Raw genomic sequence first — 21,714 nt, 5'->3', positions numbered from 1 at the left:
CTGAGTCAGAAGGTCAGGGGTTCAAGCCCCAGTCCAGGAAGCTCAGCATATAATCTCGGTTGACGCTTCATGCTGTAAGTATAAATGAGTGAGTGCTGCATTCTCGAGGTGCCATCTTTCCATCAAGACATTAAACCGAGGACATCAAAGGTTCCAAGGGAGTTCTCTCGGTGTCCTGGCCAGCATTTATCTTTCAATCAACACTTCTAAAAACAGGTTAACTGGTCATTTATCGCATTGCTGTTTGTGGGATCTTGCTGTGTACAATTTGGCTGTCGCATTTTCCTACAAAACAACAATGACCATACTTCAAAAGCTGGGAAGTATTTTAGGACGTCCCGAGGATGTGAAAGGTGCTATATAAATGTAAGTTAATCTGACAGGCAACAGAATTACAGCCAATGCTACCACCGGGGCAAGCCATGAAGGGGCTGTACTTGAAATGTTACCTTGTCTGCTCTCGACACAGATGCTGACCGACTTTACTAAGTGTTGGCAGCATTTTCTCTTTTTATTTTAGAGCCTAGAGTTTGGCCACTGTTGTCGAACCCATTTTACCCACAATTAAATTTGGGGAATTAGCATAATGTCTGTGACTCGTTTCAAAATAAGGAAGTGCTCTATTTATTTAAAAATAATCCAGCATTTCAAAGCAAGTTCTCCAAAAGCCAGCTTGTGAAAAAAGTTTTAATTCAATAGGTTTCTGTTAACAGAGGGGGGGAAAACACAAAAGTCTCACAACAAAGGTATCATCGATACAGTGCATTTGGAGGAATTGACTTGTGGAAATGGAAACAATAGGCAACAAACATGAGACTCAAAGGAGCTTCAATAAGAATGAAGTGAAATAAACAAGTGACGGGAGTGGCCGCTGTACATCTTGATTTGGGCCTCCAAGGATAAGATTTCATGGGAGGGCCTTTTAACAATAGACCAGTTTATGCCAGATGTATGGGTTGAGTATCACTAGTTAACTTGTGTGGGTTATTTCTGAAAGAGGCGCTTTCTGTGACTCAATGCACAATACTTCATGTGACACAATGTATACATTTGCCAGTGGCCTCAGCCTTTGAAACTGTCTTCCCTTGCAGCAATACTTTTTGTCAGTTATAATTATACAATCTTTGGTGCAATGTCCATTTCTTGAAGATAAATGTAAACTTTGACCATTGCTTGCTACCACTCCACCATGTGCATGGTGGAAAGCTTCCATATTAAACCCACCAAACACCGTTTCATGGAGTATACAGCATCTTTCACACAAGTCCTCACAGGATAAAGCTGCAAGATGATCAGTGTGTGATAGTAACAAAATACACAACAGTAATCAGTGCTTTACTGAAAAATAAAATCACCAGTGAGTGGGGCCCGCACAACCCACATGCCTTCTGAGTAGTTTATTTTTTGATAAACCACATACTCCTGTTGTGTGTCCCTATTCACCAGTGGCATTAACCAGGTCATAACAGAGAATGAGGGAGTGAAAAGAAAAACTCATAATGACAACATTATATATAGAAAGAAAGAACTTGCATTTTTATAGCACCTTTCACAGCCTTGGGGTGTCCCAAAGCGTTTTACAGCCAATGAAGTACTTTTGAAGTGTAGTCACTGTTGTAATGTAGGAAACCTGTCAGGCACAGCAAGGTCCCACAAACAACAATGAAATAATGACCAGATAACCTATTTTATTGATGTTGATTGAGGGATAGATATTGGCCAGGACACTGGGGAGAATTCCTACACTTCTTCAAAATACTGTCATAGGATCTTTTACATCCACCTTAGGGGTACGGTAGCATAATGGTTATGTTACTGGACTAGTAATTCAGAGGCATGGACTAACAATCTGGAGACATGAGTGCAAATCCCACCACGGCAGCTGGGGAATTTAAATTCAGTTAATTAAATAAATCTGGAATAAAAAGTTAGTGTCAGTAATGGTGACCATGAACACTACCGGATTGTACAAAACCCATCTGATTCACTAATGTCCTTTAGGAAAAGAAATCTGCCATCCTTACCCGGTCTGGCCTATATGTGACTCCAGACCCACAGCAATCTGGTTGACTCTTAACTGCCCTCTGAAATGGTGGCTCACCGCCACCTTCTCAAGGGCAATTAGGGATGGACAATAAATGCTGGCCTTGCCAGCGACGCCCACATCTTGTGAATGAATTTTAAAAATCCACTTGTTAGGGTAGATGAGACCTTGTTTTAATGTCTCATCCAAAAGGCAGCACCTCTGACAGTGCAACACTTCCTCAGTACTGCAGTGCTGAAGTCTCTGGAGTCTGACTTCAACCCACAACCTTCTGAATCAGAGGCGAGAGTGCTACTAACTGAGCCATGGCTGACAGACAGCTGAACTATATGAAGCAACAAAAAGGCTAGCCATTAAATAGGATTTTAATAAGCACAAGTGATAATGATTGGATAAATCATGAGAGCAAAATTGTAAATGAATTGGAATTAGCATCATTATGGAAATATAAATCATATTTCATGATTGGTCATGGCATATTTTTTTGGAATTCTCTCGCCCAGAGAACTGTGGATGCTCAGTCGGGAGTATATTCAAGACAGAGATCGACAGATTTTTGAATACTAAGGGAATCAAGGGATATGGGAATACTGTGGAAAGGTGGAGTTGAGGTAGAATCATAGAAATTTACAGCACAGAAGGAGGCCATTCGGCCCATCTTGTCCGTGCCGGCTGACAAAGACCTATCCACCCTAATCCCACTTTCCAGCACTTGGTCCGTAGCCTTGTAGGTTACGGCACTTTAAGTGCATATCTAAGTACTTTTTAAGTGTGATGAGGGTTTCTGCCTCTACCACCCTTTCAGGCAGTGAGTTCCAGACCCTCACCACCCTCTGGGTGAAAACATTTCTCCTCAAATCCCCTCTAAACCTCTTACCTCTTACTTTAAATCTATGCCCCCTGGTTATTGACCTCTCTGCTAAGGGAAATAAGTCCTTCCTATCCACTCTATCTCGGCCCCTCATAATTTTATACACCTCAATTAGGTCTCCCCTCAGCCTCCTCTGTTCCAAAGAAAACAATCCCAGCCTCTATCCAATCTTTCCTCATAGCTAAAATTCTCCAGCTCAAGCAACATCCTCGTAAATCTCCTCTGCACCCTCTCTAGTGCAATCACATCCTTCCTGTAACGTGGTGACCAGAACTGCACGCAGTATTCTAGCTGTGGCCTAACTAGTGTTTTATACAGTTCAAGCATAACCCCCCTGCTCTTATATTCTACACCTTGGCTAATAAAGGCAAGTATCCCGTATGCCTTCTTAACCACCTTATATACCTGTCCTGCTAACTTCAGGGATCTGTGGACATGCACTCCAAGGTCCCTCTGACCCTCTGCAATTCTCAGTGTCCTACCATTTATTGTGTATTCCCATGCCTTGTTAGCCCTCCCCAAATGCATTACCTCACACTTCTCCGGATTAAATTCCATTTGCCACTGTTCTGCTCTCCAGACCAGTCCATTGATATCTTCCTGCAGGCTACAGCTTTCTCCTTCATTATCAACCACACGCCCAATTCTTGTATCATCTACAAACTTCTTAATCATACTTCCTACATTCAAGTCCAAATTATTGCTATGTACCACAAAAAGCAAAGGGCCCAGTACTGAGCCCTGCAGAACCCCACTGGAAACAGCCTTCCAGTCACAAAAACACCCTTTGACCATTACCCTTTGTTTCCTGCCTCTGAGCCAATTTTGGATCCAACTTGTGACTTTGCCTTGGATCCCATGGGCTTTTACTTGCATGACCAGTCTGCCATGCAAGACCTTATCAAAAGCCTTGCTAAAATCCATATAGACTACATCAAATGCATTACCCTCATTGACCCTTCTTGTTACCTCCTCAAAAAATTCAATCAAGTTAGTCAGACACAGCCTTCCCTTAACAAATCTATGCTGACTGTCCCTGATTAATCCGTGTCTTTCTAAATGAAGATTTATCCTGTCCCTCAGAATTTTTTCCAATAATATTCCCACCACCGAGGTTAGGCTGACTGGCCTGTAATTACTCGGTCTATCCCTTTCTCCCTTTTTAAACAATGGTACCACATTAGCAGTCCTCCAGCACCATACCTGTGGCCAGAGAGAATGGAAAATGATGGTCAGAGCCTCTGCTATTTCCTCTTTTACTTCTCTTAACAGTCTGGGATACATTTCATCTGGGCCTGGAGATTTATCCACTTTCAAAGATGCTAAATCCCTTAATACCTCCTCTTTCACTATGTTTATTTCATCTAATATTTCACACTCCTCCTCCCTGACTACAATGTCTGCATCGTCCCTCTCTTTTGTGAAAACAGATGCAAAGTATTCATTAAGAACCATACCCATGTCTTCCGCCTCCACACACAGGTTACCTTTTTTGTCCCTAATAGGCCCTACTCTTACTTTAGTTATCCTCTTGCTCTTAATGTATTTATAAAACATCTTTGGGTTTTTCTTGATTTTACTTGCCAATATTTTTTCATGCCCTCTCTTTGTTTTCCTAATTTCCTTTTTTAATTTCACCCCTGCACTTTCTATATTCCTCTCGGCTTTCTGCGTATTGAGCACTCGGTATCTGTCATAAGCTTCCCTTTTTTTCTTTATCCTACCCTGTATGCCCCTTAACATCCAGGGAGCTCTAGATTTGTTAGTCCCACCCTTTTTCTTTAAGGGAACATACTTGCTCTGAACCCTCCGGATCTCCTCTTTGAATGCCTCCCACTGCTCTGACACTGATTTACCTTCAAGTTTCTGTCTCCAGTCCACTTTGGCTAAATTACATTTCAGCTTAGTAAAATTAGCTTTTTCCCAATTGAGAACTTTTATTCCTGGTCTATCCTTGTCCTTTTCCATAACTACCCTAAATCTAACTGAATTACGATCACTACCACCAATATGCTCTCCCACGGATACTCTTTCCACCTGCCCAGCTTCATTCCCTAAAACTAGGTCCAGAACCGCCCCCTCTCTTGTTGGGCTTGCTACGTAATGGCTAAAAAAATTCTCCTGAATGCATTTTAAGAATTCTGCTCTCTCTATACCTTTTACACTAATCTTATCCCAGTTAATATTAGGGAAGTTGAAATCCCCTATTATTACTGCCCTATTTTTGCACATCTCAGAAATTTGCCTACATATTTGCCCGTCTATCTCCCTCTGACTGTTTGGGGGTCTATAGTACACTCCCAGCAGTGTGATTGCCCTTTATATTTTTCAGTTCAACCCATATGGCCTCATTGGATGATTCTTGTAAGATATCATCCCTCCTCACAGCTGTAATTGTTTCTTTAATCAATATTGCAACCCCCCTCCTTTTTTATCCCTCTCTCTATCTCATCTGAAAACCCTGTAACCAGGAATGTTGAGCTGCCATTCCTGCCCGTCTTTCAGCCATGTCTCAGTAATAGCTATAATATCATACTCCCACATGTCTATCTGTGCCCTCAGCTCATCTGCTTTATTCCCTAGACTCCTTGCGTTGAAATATATACCATTTAGCACTGCCAAACTCCCTTGTTGTCTATTTTCTAGCCTTTGTTTCCTCTGCCTTCCAAACTCGCTTACTAATTTTCTGCCTTCCATTTTCAGCTTTGCTTCTCTCCGTTCTGAATCTACTCTTAGGTTCCCATCTCCCTGCCAAGCTAGTTTAAACCCTCTCCAACAGCACTAGCAACGACCCCCCCCGCCCGCCCCCCCCGCGAGGATATTGGTCCCAGTCCTATTGAGGTGCAACCCGTCCGGCTTGTACAGGTCCCACCTCCCCTAGAAACGGTCCCAATGCCTCAGGAATCTAAAGCCCTCCCTCCTGCACCATTTATCCAGCCACGCATTCATCTGCTCTATTCTCCTATTTCCCGCTCCCGCTCCTCCATGATCTTATTGAATGGTGGAGCAGGCTCAAAGGGCCGAATGGCCTACTCCTGCTCCTACATCTTATGTACTTATATTGTACTTAGGCCACAAATTCAAAAACAAAAACTTGTAGTTAAAAAGCACCTTTAATATAGCAAACATCCCAAGGCACTTCATAGAGACAAAAACAGGCACTGAACAATAACAGGAAAAGAATGAGGAAAGGTGATTTAAAGCATGGTCAAATAGGGAAGTTTTGAGGAGGTTGGGGAATGTGGTTAGAGGGGCAGAAAGGTTTATAGAGAGAGTTCCAGAGTGTAAGGCCAAGATTGATTGAAGGCTCTGACACTGAAGATAGAGCAGAGGGATGCAGAAAAGTCCAGAGACAGAAGAGCTGAGGGTGTGAGCTGGCACACAGGGACGGAGGAAGTCGCAGAGCTAGGCAGCAGCAATTTATAATTGAGGATGAGGAGTTTGAATTCAATGCTTTGGGTGGTGAGATTTTGGATGAGTTGGGAGTTGATGCAGGATGGAGTTCAGAAGGTCGACAAGGAGAAACATTGAAGAAATCGAGCCTAGAAGTGCCAAAGAGGCAGGTGAGTGTTTCCACAGCAGTGGGGGTTGGGGTAAGGGCAGAGATGGGCAATGTTGCAGAGTGGAAAAAAAGCATTATATGCATAGATTTTAATTCATTTGAAATGTGCTATTATCAATATGAAATTATTATACTTTTGTATTACATGAACTGTTTCTCAACCGTCTCCCGGGGTGATTAACAGCCTTCTTGAAAATTCTTGTACAGAGGGATTAGATGCATTACTGTCTCCAGGTGGTCTTACTGTGATGGAGTGCTTTCAATGGCACATTTTAGGATAAGTGAATCTAACCATTGAGGAGAGCTGAACATGGAGAATTTTAGAGTTTCTGTTTGAGTGCCTCTCAGTTGGCACCACTTATATGTAACATAAAATGACCATCAGAATATTGTTTACCAGTGAGTTATGCAACTATTATAGATTTTCAGATCTTTGACTTGTTACATTCCTATTTGCCCTGTGACTCACTTCTGTAACACATTTATGTGGGGTTGAAGAACTATGAGAAGAGGGGTGAGAACTAAGATACAGTAAGAAATAACAGACTGTTGTTGCACCCGAATAATTCACATTATGAAAATATCAAAAAAAATAAATTGAAAAAACAGTTCCCAGACCATTAGAAGCCATGTGATGTCTGAGTGTGAAATACCCATTTAGACTTCATTCATCCAGGGAACCTGGGAGCAGCAACAAGTTAAAGGAAAATCATGAATAAACAAAGCCAGTAAATAAGCAATGGGATTTATAGCCTGGAATTTGCTTATGATATTAGTTGACGAATGTTTAATAGGTTTGTAAGATGCTCTTTTTCACTAACTCATTTAAATAAACAAGTTAATCCCGCTGCTAAAATAGCACAGAGGAGCATCATGTGAATTAAGCATTTGCACGCTAATATCACAAGCAGTCATTAAGCATTTGCACGCTAATATCAAAAGCAGTCATTAAGCATTTGCACGCTAATATCACAAGCAGTCATTAAGCATTTGCACGCTAATATCAAAAGCAGTCATTAAGCATTTGCACGCTAATATCACAGTCATTAAGCATTTGCACGCTAATATCACAAGCAGTCATTAAGCATTTGCACGCTAATATCAAAAGCAGTCATTAAGCATTTGCACGCTAATATCACAGTCATTAAGCATTTGCACGCTAATATCACAAGCAGTCATTAAGCATTTGCACGCTAATATCACAAGCAGTCATTAAGCATTTGCACGCTAATATCACAAGCAGTCATTAAGCATTTGCACGCTAATATCACAAGCAGTCATTAAGCATTTGCACGCTAATATCACAAGCAGTTATTAAGCATTTGCTCACTAATATCACAAGCAGTCATTAAGCATTTGCACACTAATATCACAAGCAGTCATTTCTAGGGTTATATTTGAAAGATCTCATTTTCATTTTTGGAATGAGACTGAATAGTCCAGAGTATGTGTGAATGCTGGGTGATGACAGGATCATACTCCAGTTTGATGCCCCTGGAGACAAATAATCTGCCAGAAAGCAGACTGTTTGTTGCCGGCCATCCAGATGTGATGGGGTCTTTTTCAACTTACCGGTAGAGTGTAACACGGTCACCAGTTATAGAAACTGCTGGTTTTGTGCTCTGGTGGTAAGTTGAAAATGACCTCTGATATGTTTACTCTACAAAATGTGAAGACTGAAAGTTATTCTAATGGGGGAAATCAATCAACCAAATATAATATTGAAATACCCAAGTGGTTCAGAATCAGAGTTGGTAAACGTAATACATAATTGCAATGTGACCTAGTGCGTCAGGGAAGCCACAAGAGGCAGTGCACATCTTGACTTGATAATGATGTAACTGAGATAATATACAGGGAATAGAAGTCATGACACCTGTGACACAGAATCATCAAATTCAAAATAAGCAGGGATTCAGAAATAATTTCAAACGGGCTAACTTCAAAAGATTTGAGAGAATAGTTTATGCAAATTGATGGGCTCCTGGAGGTTGGGTTGGGGGGGGGGATTGTTCAACACTTCAGTAAAGGATAAGTGGAACACCTTTAAAGACATAATGCTGAGTATGCAGGGTAAATATATACCTAGGATCAGCAAGTGTAAACTAAACAAATGCGACCCTAAATGGATTAACAAATTAACCAGAAGTGAACGAAGGAGGAAGAATGATCTTTAGAAATCTGGCAGGGAGCAGCAAGGTGAAGGGATTTACTGGAATAAATGTACGAACATGCAGAAACATTTTAAAAGTGTGGCCAGCAAAGAGGATATAAACATAGCTGCAATGGCAAAACATTATAGTCAGAAATTATTTCAGTATTATAACAATAGCAGAGCAGTCAGAGAAGGGGTAAAATGCTTAAGGTACAATACGGCTGAATGCGAAGACGGACCCAAGGGGCAGGATTTTCATTGGGCCGTGGAAGCGAGGTTGGAGGCGTGTGGGGGGTTAAAATCACGAAATCGGGGGGCACGAACCCATCCCGCCTCCAAGCCAGTTTCAAAGGAGGCGGGTAACCACCCTGCACTGGGACCCGCCTCCCCGAGACGGGAAGGGGATTAGTGCCAATTAACTGCCTGTTAACAGGTAGTTTTTAGCCTAATCCCTATTTTTATTGCTGAAGTGTGGGATTCCCGGTGGCTCCAAACCACGCCAAGTTAGCGAGGCGGACCGTCGGGCTGCAGGGCTTGGAGGGTTCGAGATGTCCAGTGTTCAGGTGAGTGATGGGTGCATGAGTTCAGAGGTAAGTGTGTTTGGTGTGTGTAAAGTGTTTAAAGAAGTTTTACTTACATTTACTTACCTTTACAGCCTTCCTTCCTTCAGGTCTCAGGAGTCCCTCATCTCACCGGCGCAGAAAGCCGAATGGCCGCGAGCTGTCAAAAGTTGCAGCATTCAGCTTTCTGTTCTGGGGAGATCTCTAAATCAGCCTGAGAGGAAGGAATTAACTTGGAGTACAGATTGTCAGTGTTTGACAGCCTCAAATGTCAATCTGTGACGTCACCTGTTGCTGGGTGGCCCTTAATTGGCCTGCTGAGCCCGCTGGGCGGGCTCAACAAGGTCAATCAAGTGAAAATCGCGTGGGTTGGCCACAACTCGATGGAGGCGGGACTACAACCCCGAAAGTTGTAGTCCTGCCTCCTACACGCCTCCTCAATCAAAATCCAGCCCAAGGAGGCTAATATATTAAATGATTACTTTCTCCCAAGTATTCACTAGTGAAAACATGAGTGAAATGTCCTCCCCAAATTATGATAACTGAAGTTGAATTAATGAATTTGGGCAAGGGTGTTACCAACTGAGCCATGGCTGACACTATCTGACAAAGTTCTTGATGAAAAGCTATTATCTGATCTATTAGTTAAGCTCAGAGCAGTGGAAGATTCAGGGTAAAGCTTGAAAATGGAGAAGAAATTGTGTGAAGGGCAGAAAGCTGCAGGTATTTGTTAGTGGATTTATGTTGCGGGTGGGAGGAGGTGCCTCAGGGATCTGTGATGGGATCCCTATGTTTCTAATGTACATTAGTGACTTGAGCTCAGAAACTCAAAGCAAATTGTTTAACTTTGAAGGTAACACCAAACTAGGAGAGGCAGCTGATTCTGAGGAAACAGCTCAGGAACTACAAAATGAGTTGGGCAAAATATGCAAGTAGGCAGAACAATGGCAAATCAAAATTTAATATGGCAAAGTATAAAGTACTGCACATAGGAAGAAATAAATTAGTGATAAAAGTTCCCCATGAATAGTGTCTAAAGAGACCTAAGGATTTAAGTAGATTCAATTCTCAACATCTCCAACTACTGTGGAGCAGTGATCAACAAAGTAAACAGAGTGCTAATCCAGATAGCTAAAGCAGTATAGCATTTCAGAGGAAGTCATGTTCAAACTTTATAGTGCTATTGTCAGACCACACCTTGACTAATGCCTCCAGTACTCAAGGGAGACATTCAGGCCCTGGAGGCAGTTCAGAGAAGAGCCATGAAGCTGATCCCTAGTCTCAGAGGGCTGAGCTATGAGGAAAGACTAGACAAATTTGGGTTCTTCAGCCTTGAAAAGAGGTGACCTTATAGAGGCTTGAAAGAAAGTAAAAGGTAAATTCAGAAAATTACTTCATTTTAAACTGAGAGTGGGTCAAAGGAACATAGGTTCAAACTAAGATGGATGTGAGGAAGTTCGTCACACAAAAAGTGATCAACATGTGGAGTGGACCTCCAGGTAAGTGGTGAAGGTGAAAACCCTGTAATTATTCAAGAAACAATTGGATGCCATGATGGTGTCTTTCTGGAAGCATGAATCAAGATAGGCTGAATGGCTTACCTCCTTCATATTTATCATGATCTTGTTATGTATCAATCCTGTGGGCAGTGGCACTGCTAAACGTGCAGATCATAAAATATAATCCCTTTTTCACCACAATGATGCTCTGGAAGGTTAATACAATTTTCAAAAGTTCATTCTGGAGTGATTGTTCTTCTCCCAAAAAATTCTGTCCATTGATTTCATACTGGTAAAATGCTAGTGTTGCCACAGTGTAAGAGTGGCTCTGGAGTGACACCAACATTTGCTGTTGATTTGCGCCATCACCAGGGAAGAGGAAACACCAGAGTGGAAATGTGGTTTTTCCACATTGCTATGCTTTCTGGGCAGCTATGTGACTGCATTCTGAGGTCTGCCATCTGCAGTTATAACCTATAAGCTGGTGTAAGCTCTATCAGAGGGGCACTGGTTACAATTGTAAGGCAGATATTACAGGATTCAGAAAGTAAAAGACTCCCAGACACTGCAGGGATTCCTATGTACACAGGAAAACATGGCGTAAAATTTGCCCTGCACAGTAACAACCTTCATATGGTCAGTTCCAGCCAATTCTCTTTGTGGCGGGTGCATGACCTCCAACTCAGGAGTTTCACTTGACTATGGAGAATGGGTTTCTGTGACACAAGGCAATGAGGTAAATGTTAATTCTCTTAGTGCACAACACAAACAAATATAAACCCTGCACAATCTGTTTAAATACAGTGAAATCTCCTTTGTCTGTGCTCAAATTATCTGCTTTCCCAACTATCTGCCAAACCTTTTGCATGATAAAACCTTCTGTGAGAGTTTACGTCATTGCACAACCCACTAACACTAATATCCTCCTGTCTGATTGCAGTCAACTTCAACCCAAGAAAGAGTAAATTCAATTTCTGTCATTTGTATTGCATTTGTCTCCATTCCTGTGCATAGGATATTACTGTATTTGTGTACGACCAAAATCTCAGGACACTCAATTATTCATCAGCTTCCATTATTGGAGGGAAGGGTCTCATTTATTATGGTAGATACATTTATATAGCAACTCTAACATAACAAAATGTCCCAAGATGCTTCCCAATTCCCATGGAGCTTCTACAGTAATGGGAATCCTATAACTTAGTAATCAGTTTTTATTTTTTAATAGCTTCCCTTGCTGATGGTTTCTTTAATGTTGATACGCTAGCATTTAAATAAAAGTGCTCAAGAGATTTATTTAAAACAGGATGATCACAAGATCATAAGGTAGGTTTGGATGAAGAAGACCCTTCAACCATTTGATCTCATTTTCAGAACACCACCCCTACCATCAGCCCATTACATTTTCTAGCTGTTCCTTAAATTAGTCCAGTGTCCTGGCCATAGCCACTCTTCCAAGCAACTTGTTCTAGCTGTTAACACCTTCTATGCAATGAATATTTCTTGATTGTTTGTCTTAAATTTGCCCTTCACAACCTTGAAATTGTGACCTTTGCCCTGCTGCCATGCCATATCCGAAAGTATTATTTTGAATTTACTTTATCCAGTTAAGGTATCTATATACTTCCATAAGATTCCCTTTGAGAAGTCTCTTTTTATAGAGATTTTAAAATGCATAGTTATCAGCACTGCGCTATTTCTTGGTCATGGACTGCAGTTAAAGCCTACTAAACTTGGTGATTATATTACAATCATTAATCTTGCAGTGAATACAACAGCATACCTCAACTGGATGGAGTATTAGGGCATCAACGTCTGCCATAACACCGCTACCAGCGAAACAAAATAGAAGAAGAAAATAAACCAGCCCCCACCCTCTCTGTAATTCATTTATCAAAAATAATAGATATACCTGGAGGGTTTCCTCATCAGTAATCTCAGCAAGGAGTTCACATGACAGTTGTAGGCCAGGTGGGCTTCAATCTCTGATGTCACCCGAACCCCTCAGCGAGACTGCTGGCAGTGATGACTCTCCCAGGTATCCATTATTCTCTACGTTATGGAAAACTACAGAAAGCTCCTGAGATACACGGAGTGTTGCAATTTGACTTAACTGCACAGGGATGGAGTGTGGGGCAGGATTCAGCGAAAGCATGTTGCAAGACATGGTCTCCATAGCCTGGTACTGATTGCAATCTAGTGTTTTTTTTCCTTATTTCCTCTCCATGTTTACTTCTTGTGTTAAAGACAAACATTTGTGAGGATGTTGCCTTGAATTCAAATCTGACAAAGCACCTGTCTGGGCTGTCAATACAGCTCTTCCTTATCCAGTGAATTATGGGATAAAGGTCCCCCCTTAAACTCCATGGCTCAGCTTACGTTGAGCGTCGTTGGAACAATATAAGAGGCCAAGGACGGAGAGATAGGAGTGGGAGTGGAGGGGAGAATTAAAGTGACAGGCAACCGGAAGCTCGGGGTCACGCTTGCGGACTGAACGGAGGTGTACAATATTAAATTGCCCTCAGGCCGCAAGCGTGACTCCGAACTTCCGGTCGCCAGTCACTTTAATTCTCCGCTCCACTCCCACTCCTATATCTCGGTCCTCGGCCTCTTACACTGTTCCAATGAAGCTCAACATAAGCTCGAGGAACAGCACCTCATCTTTCGATTAGGTACTTTACAGACTTCTGCACTTTACAGACTTCTGCACTTTACAGCCTTCTGGACTTAACATCGAGTTCAACAATTTCAGACTATAAATTGGTCCCTGTATTTCTTTATATATTTTTTTCTCTTGTTTCCTCACATGGTAGCTGTTAATGTTGCTGCCATCATCATTCACACCTCATCTAGAGCCATCTTTTGTTTCTTAACTTGTCCCATTACCATCTCCTTTTGCCTTGCACTATCATCCCTTTTGTCATTCAATCTCTCCTGCCTTCCATCCTATCTCAGACCTTCCCTTTGTTCTTTCCTCCCCTCCTCCCTGCCCCTGTTTAAAAATCTCTCCTCCCTAACCTTTTCTAGTTCTGACGAAGGGTTCGACCCAAAACATTGACTCTGTTTCTCTCTCCTCGATGCTGCCTGACCTGCTGAGTGTTACCAGCACTTTCTGTTGTTATTTCAGCTTGCTAACATTGTCTAGGCTCACACCTGGGTGAGGTATTGGAGGGCAACCATGTAACTGTATGTACCCCAGCAAGGAATCAATGCCTTCAGGAGCAAAGTGGAGGAAATTGGTGGAAAAGAATGATAGGGGGGAAAATGTAAAATTCTCTTAATGTCTATTAGCAAGCTCTAGAATTATTCTGCCTATTACAATTATTTTTTAAATTGAATTTTTTTTAAGGAATGCAAGAAACTGATGGGGACTAATCATGGCAATATTTTTGTTGCCTGCTGTCAGTTAAGTAGAAGAATGCCTGCTGTGACTAAAGCAGTAAGACAAAGCAGAAATTAGAATATTGCATTCTTTTTTATTGGATCTGAAGAACCCTAGTGCAGTTTCTCTTGTGGAATGTCATCGTCCTTTAAAGAGTGAAATAGTTTATTCCTCTCTTGTCTAGTAGGATATTCTTCAAAACATATTGATGAATTATTCTACAGAAGCTGAAAAAACAAGCTGGTAATATACAAAATATTCAATGTGTTTGCACATTTATACAGCTTACTGATAAACAGATTAAAATAATGCGACTTAATTAGCACAACTGTTAAGAGGGCTGCACTGCAGCGTTCGAAGAAAGAATCTGGAAATTGTCTGACTGCTGCTGAATGTTTTCATCAGCTCTCCATTCTCCGTTGCAGTATAGAATGTGTGGAAATGTCTGTTATGGTAATAGATAAAGGTAGTGAAAGGTAATGGAGTGGGCTGACCAGCAGATAGGGTTTCTTCTTCTTGTGTCTTCTTGCTGTTCCCTTTGGGGAACAGTGTGAAATAGTGGAAGGACTGATTAACAGTCTGACTGGCCGCGTTAACGCTCCTTCCATAACCATCTTTACACCAGCTGATAGGGTGCTTAGTCCTATACGGAGGGAGGGTTTTATGGGCTCCCACAACCCATGCGATGAGGGGAGGCCGCCCACACCCGCCGGACAAGAGTGTCCCACTGGATGTCAACCTAGAATTCAAAGCCGCAGCTCCGACTCCACTCACCGGGACTGTCTGGGATGGGGTTCGAACCCTGCACCTTCCGGCCTAGAGGTGGGAATGCTACTGCAGTGTCAAAGGCTCACTCCCAGCAGGTAGGACATTAGTGCGTAATAATATCAGGTGCACGTCGAAGTTGCTATATAAATGCAATTATTGTTGTAGTATATGAAAAACTCCTGCATGGAGAGATCAAATGAATATTGCAGTAGTTCTTAAAGGGCCTGCACACCATTGCATTCTAAGGAAATCTCTGAAATTTACAAAGAATTAAAGCACAAAATCCACTCTTTTCAGCCTAAAATACAGCAGTACCTTTATTACAGCCAAAGCATATTCACCTCGTGAGTCTATAACCAAAGCATCAACATTTCTTCTTGCAAAACAATGTTACTGTCTTCAGTGGTTAACCCTTTAGTGCCACAAGTCTGCAAATACTAAATCTGAATAAAGTGTATTCAGTAGCTAGGTTCTGAAATGCAACTCTGATCTCCTCCCCACACCAGAAGCACTATCTTCTAATCCTCAATTTACATTCTGGGTCTATGTGGCACACTCACAAGTGATAAAGATTAGAGGCTGATTTAAAATGAGTACTTTAAATTTTCAATACCATTTTACTGTCTAATAATGCTTTGATACATATACCCTCCATGGGAGAGAACTGAAAGCAATGTTGCTGCTAACACAGTGACGTGAATGATCTTGTTAAATCTAGATTTTATGACATTAATAAACCTTTCTCTCCTCACCCACCTATTGCAGGTAGTATGTTATGTTGCTGTGTTTACATAGTTAAATCTCTTAAAATGATCAGAAACTCATGAAAGTTTGGCATTAAGCTTATATATTTTACACAACGGTCCCCTATAATGATTGCTTTATGGTGATTCCATTTATATTACATGGGGTGCCGAAATTTTTACAGGTGTTTTGAGATCACATTTAAGGACTCTGTCCATCTTTCTGTGAAAAACACAAATCAGTGATAGGCAGGGAAATTCAGAATACAGTTCCAGGCATTAGAATACAGGCAGCAGGCAGTGCATGGTCTGGATTGGTGCAGGAATTGCAAGGTTGCGTTGCTGCTCTATTCTGGTTAATTAGCTTTAGTAAATATCGATGATCACTGGGGCAGTAACATTCATCGTTAAGCTCTTCCCTAAATTCCTGACACTTTCCCTCATATGGTTGAATATAATCACTGGCAATGAATAGCAAGGATTTCAAAAATATGTTTAAATATTATTGTAAAAAAAAATGTATTTGGATAATTTAAATCAAAATAAAACAATTGCCAGTATCATTTTCTAGTGATTTTTAGCAGGCTTTTCAAACTGTCCCTCCCAAAAAATATTAATATTTTTTATTATACATGTGCCAAGTTATTTTTTGTCACTTGGTCCCATGTACTTTTGCAGATATTAATCAAAAAATGTGACACTTAACGTATTCATTGATTATGTAACTTGATCAAGGCTAAAAAGACCTGTAATGGCAGAAACAGAACTTTAAAGATGAGCCGCTGACAAAATAAATTTAAAACATTTTGTCAATTAAAAAAAAGCAGGCAGATATTTAATGGAACTCAGTGAACAGTGAGTGAGTAAAAACCGTGTGAAATCTTTCACTCTACGCTGCTAGTGAACACTTGGACCTTTCACACCCATGGAAAGAAAGCTCCCCAGCCCAGATCTATCCTCTATGTATTCAGCTCGGGTTTGCTGTTTTCCTCCTCTGCGCAATCAATACAATCTCACATCAGTGTGATATTCTAGAAGGTCCTACAGACAGCGCAGATACTGTTTCCTATAGACTTTACCAGAAAGTCTGAAAAACACAATTACGAGCTAAGAAATGTCAAACGAGAACGTAACTCCTCATCAGTCAGAATGCAGCACCGTGCCCAGAACCTCCCTGTGATTTAACGTGCCAGTGAAGGAGTTAGAAGAGCCGTGGAAAAGTCTCTCCCCAAACACCACAGTAAAAAGATGAACATGGAACTTTAATTAACATGGCCTGATAATATATGAGCAAAAGGACATTGTATTATATTAGAAATTTACATAAATTGTCAAAAGCATTTTCTAATGTGGTTCTGAAAGATGGAAAGGAGAAACATTGAGTTATCTGCTAACACAGACATAATTAAAAAGGAAGGGGATGTATTTAATGTAGTGAGTATTTACATTGTTTATGAGATTTTATATTTTACATTTACAATTAGATTGAGTTTTAGGATCCTAACAGACTGAAATTACTGGCAATGTCCTATAAATTTAATAAAATGCTCAGTGGGTAAATTTGCCACCGTGTGTGGCTCTGTGCTATATAGATTAAGAAGGTCCCAAATGTAATTATTGTCTATACTGAGTTAGCTGATTTCAGCCAGTGGAGGGGTTAAACAGGTTTCAGTGCCCGAGGACTAGGGAGGGGGAAAGAAATCACAGAACTCCTGCACTTGAGCACAAAATCTAGTCTGAAACTCCAGCACAGTACTGAGGGAGTGCTGCACTGTCGGAGGTGCCGTCTTTCGGATGAGACATTAAACTGAGGCCCATCTGCCCTCAGGTGGATGTAAAAGATTCTATGGCACTATTTCGAAGAAGAGCAGGGGATTAATCCCCGATGTCCTGGCTAATATTTATTCCTCAACCAACATTACTAAAGCAGATTATCTGGTCATTATCACATTGCTGTTTGTGGGAGCTTGCTGTGCCAAATTGACTGCTGTGTTTCCTACATTACAACAGTGACTACACTTCAGAAAGTACTTCATTGGCTGTAAAGTGCTTTGAGATGTCCAGTGGTCATGAAAGGCACTATATAAATGCAAGTCTTTCTTTCTATCTCTTTTCTCTATTCAGTGGCCCTTGCTGGAAAGTACATCCATGTAGATATCAGCTGCCAATGGGATCAGGCTTAGCTGTAATGCCCTGCGCAGTCAATTGGCCTACAGATACTCATTGTCTAGGTTAACATTTAAAGAATGGCCTCTTGTGAGAGGCACCAGAGGGCTGCTGGCACCCGTAGAACCATCCCTGAGCATGTCAACAGCTTCAGGAATGGAGAGTTAGAAAGGGTAGAATGTTCCTGCTCATACACAACAACTAGTATTTATACAGCACCTTTAATGTAGTAAAACATCCCAAGCGCTTATAGCAATACGGTCAAACTTCCTATATCTAGATATAGTGATATGGTCACCCTTACTATATCTAGACATAGTGATATGGTCACCCTTACTATATCTAGACATAGTGATATGGTCAACCTTACTATATCTAGACATAGTGATATGGTCAACCTTACTATATCTAGACATAGTGATATGGTCAACCGTACTATATCTAGACATAGTGATATGGTCAATCTTACTATATCTAGACATAGTGATATGGTCAACCTTACTATATCTAGACATAGTGATATGGTCAACCGTACTATATCTAGACAGTGATATAGTCAACCTTACTATATCTAGACAGTGATATGGTCAACCTTACTATATCTAGACAGTGATATGGTCAACCTTACTATATCTAGACAGTGATATGGTCAACCTTACTATATCTAGACAGTGATATGGTCAACCTTACTATATCTAGACAGTGATATGGTCAACCTTACTATATCTAGACAGTGATATGGTCAACCTTACTATATCTAGACAGTGATATGGTCAACCTTACTATATCTAGTTTTAATAACATCAATACACTTTCCTTTCCTCCCCCAAGTATTGTATACAATAGGACTCTAATGTACTTTGTTTGAGCAGGATAATAGGAGCTGAAGACGCTGGTGACATCTGGGAAGAACACTTGAGGTACGAGGCTCAGTGTAGGATTAGACATTGTCAGCAATTAGCATTTTGCAGAAAGAGCAATCTCTGTTTATAAACAGGGCAACCAACTGGGATCACTTGGTGGCCAATACTTCTAAACAGCAGGAAGGGGATTTATATGAAGACTGCAATGTTCAAAACTCATCTAAAAAAAATTACTATTAAGAGCATAGAGGAAACTTGACCAGGGTTAGCACTCCTGATCACTGTCCACCATACCCTGCTGGAAGAATGTATGTGTAGATTTCAAGTGAGGACAAGAGCGGGTTTGATGCCCCGACATTCACCGTGAAGAATAACAAAGGAATAATTAGCACTTAGATGAGACACCAGAAGCTGACTGGTCCCCAGCAAAGGGAGGGAAGAAAATTGTAGCAACAAAAATTGGTGAGACAAAAAAAATTGTAACAAATTTCCATTTCCACTACCATACCGTTTAGCAATTTGACCCGGGCTGCTAAATGAGGCGGCCTAGTCAATCCAAAGTAATTATCATGCAGCAACTGGCACCCAACCACCTTCCACTGAAAGAGATAGGTCCTTTAAGACAGTGTTGAAACAATGAGCCCACTTCATGCTAACATCAGCACTTACGCTAACATCAACAAATACATGAACAAAGCTTTTACAGGACTTATGCTGCACTTTCAGGCACTCTTAAAAAAAACTGCTTATGTTACTGAAGACAGGGCTGTTTAAGATCCCTTCGAGACCACCGCTAATATCAGTCTGTTTCACATCATGACAGTGCACTTTTCCATCACTTGTGGATTTACTACCCCATGTTTCCTATTCTAAACAGAACACTTGTCCATGAAAAGAATAATTAAGGCTAAGGCCTAATTTTTTTTTTACAGCCCTTGAACATTCTTCAGTGAAACATTTGAATCTTAATATTTCCCCACTGCTTTGCTCCTTTCTGTCCTCATACTGGTTTCTAACACATCCAGGTCCCAACTAAAAAAATAATTCCTGCAGACACCTCAGTATCTGCACAGTGAGACATCCAAAGTGTCAGAGAGAGGAAGAGAGAGAGAGAGAGGGAAGTGCTGTGTGATCTGACTGAACAAAAGCAGCTGTGATGTTTTAGTGACAATAATCATAAAGGGGTTAAGGATTAAAAATTACTTTCAGCCCCAATGACAGTGAAAGAAAACAACAAAGGCCTGTCCCTGTCCTAACAAACAAGTTATATTTTAATGACTGGGAGCACAATCTTTGGTCACCAGATTCTCTAATCAGACCACAGCTGGATAATATTAAAAGTTATATTTAAATACAATCTGCAATCTGTAGTTTTCTCCATCTGTATGAGTTTAGAACTGAATAACTAAAAACCGACGAGATATTAATCAAATTGCCCTGACAGTATGAATGAGCTTGTGGTAGCTAATAAAAAACAGCAAAGCAAAGGAGTGCCACACATAATTCCTTAACTCTAAAAATTGTATCTGACTATATCTTGAGTCGCTTTGCGATAGCTATAAACTAACTAAATAAATATAAGGTTTTACTGGAACATTTGGTATAGTTTTAATAGGTAGGCGTCTCAAATCAAATTAAAAAGATAATTGAGCTTTGATTAGATTTACAGTAAATTAGATGCTTTTGTAATCGGGAGCAGGATTAGGTAATTCGCGCCTCACAATGTATTTGCAAGCATTAACCTTTTTCTTTAAACAATTCGTTATTTCCTTTCCAATATCGTTAAAAAACGTGAAACAAGTTCTAACATTGGGCAACCTTAAATAAAAATATAGAAAACACTGAAAATACCCAGAGGGTTAAAGGTGCAATGTTACTTTTTTTTTAATGGAAATGACAGTTGATGTTAGTGCGCGGTGTGTTTCTGGGACAGTGCAGCTTTAAAAGCTTCCAGTGTCATTTGCCCAGCGCAGTTCCATGTTTGCTCTGATCAGACTAATAAAACAAAGCAGATCCTCGCGTGATAAGCACCAAACATCAGGGGGTGGAGGGGTTGCTGCAGCAAGAAATTAAACTTCATCTAAAAGTATGATCTCACCTGATTTATGGAAATACTTTGCGTGATGCAACATAAATCCCCGGAATCGGCAAACTGCATATGTAAAGTTTTCCTTTAATAGGTCTGTGCCTGTGCCGACTTCAGTGATGGTTTCAAAAGACTTGTTTTTCTTGCTTCAGCCAGTTGTTTGCCCAAGGGATTCGGCGATTGGTTCATTTCCTCTTTCACGGTCTCAGATTTCTTTCTTTTTTGCTCTCTTTTTTTTTAATGAATGACCTGACTCAGTCAATGACATGACATTAGCAAAGATTCCAGCCTATGAGAGGTGAGAATCGAGGTGTTATATTACCTGGAGGTGGAACACCCACCCCAGCTCAGCAGCCAATCAAAATCCAGGCGCTCGGTTCCATTCATAGTTCTGATCCTCTGCCATGGCCTCTCATTCACAAAAAAAACCTTGAAGGGGTCATTCATAAAATCTGGAAGCAGTGGAAGTGAGTATTTACTCAGACAAAATATATTAAACCATCTATTTTTTTAGGGGGGCCTAACTGGGATTTCTTCAGAATGGCATTTTGCAAAACAGAGTTTCTATATGAAGTTTCTTAGTTATAGTTTCTTCAATAAGTTAATAATCAGTTAACAGGTATCTCAAGCTATTTGCTTCAGACCTATCCCCAACATGCAGACACACTGGAGTACTGTTTACAGAGAAAATCTGGAGTCAATTTGGATTAAGTCTTGCCTTAAATTACACGGGGTTATGAGGCATATGCATCAGGCATGCATAAGAGTTGCATCATACAAACATATCTCCTCATTTTCCACAGGCAGGACTTGATACATAAGCCATGGCACAGTTAACCCTTTAAATCATCCTACATACATGGATTTGTGAAGAATACCACTGTGAAGAAGTCCTTAGGGTTTTTAAAGTGTGTTTTCATGGTGACTTAGTGACAACATTACTGAAACACAATACTGATAGAGCAATGGCATATTAACAAAAGTAATTCATGTACATAGATAATGGCCCAGATTT

The 21,714-nt window shown here is 40.7% G+C and overlaps 1 protein-coding gene across 1 annotated transcript in view; it reads right to left on the bottom strand.

Annotated features, from left to right (window-relative positions):
* etv4 (ETS variant transcription factor 4) overlaps positions 1-20,951 on the bottom strand; it is a 118,252-nt gene extending 97,301 nt beyond the window's left edge. Inside the window, exon 1 of the mRNA XM_085966386.1 lies at positions 20,712-20,951. The gene's annotated coding sequence lies outside the window, so the exon portion shown is untranslated. The remainder of the gene's footprint in view (positions 1-20,711) is intronic.
* Between the last annotated feature and the right edge of the window lie 763 nt (positions 20,952-21,714).

Source organism: Somniosus microcephalus, chromosome 24, assembly GCF_052327205.1.
Source record: "Somniosus microcephalus isolate GS21.2 chromosome 24, FLI_Smic_1.0, whole genome shotgun sequence".
Lineage (NCBI taxonomy): Eukaryota > Metazoa > Chordata > Chondrichthyes > Squaliformes > Somniosidae > Somniosus > Somniosus microcephalus.
The sequence above is the reverse complement of the archived record's forward strand: the minus strand, read 5'-3'. Positions and strand labels throughout refer to the sequence as shown.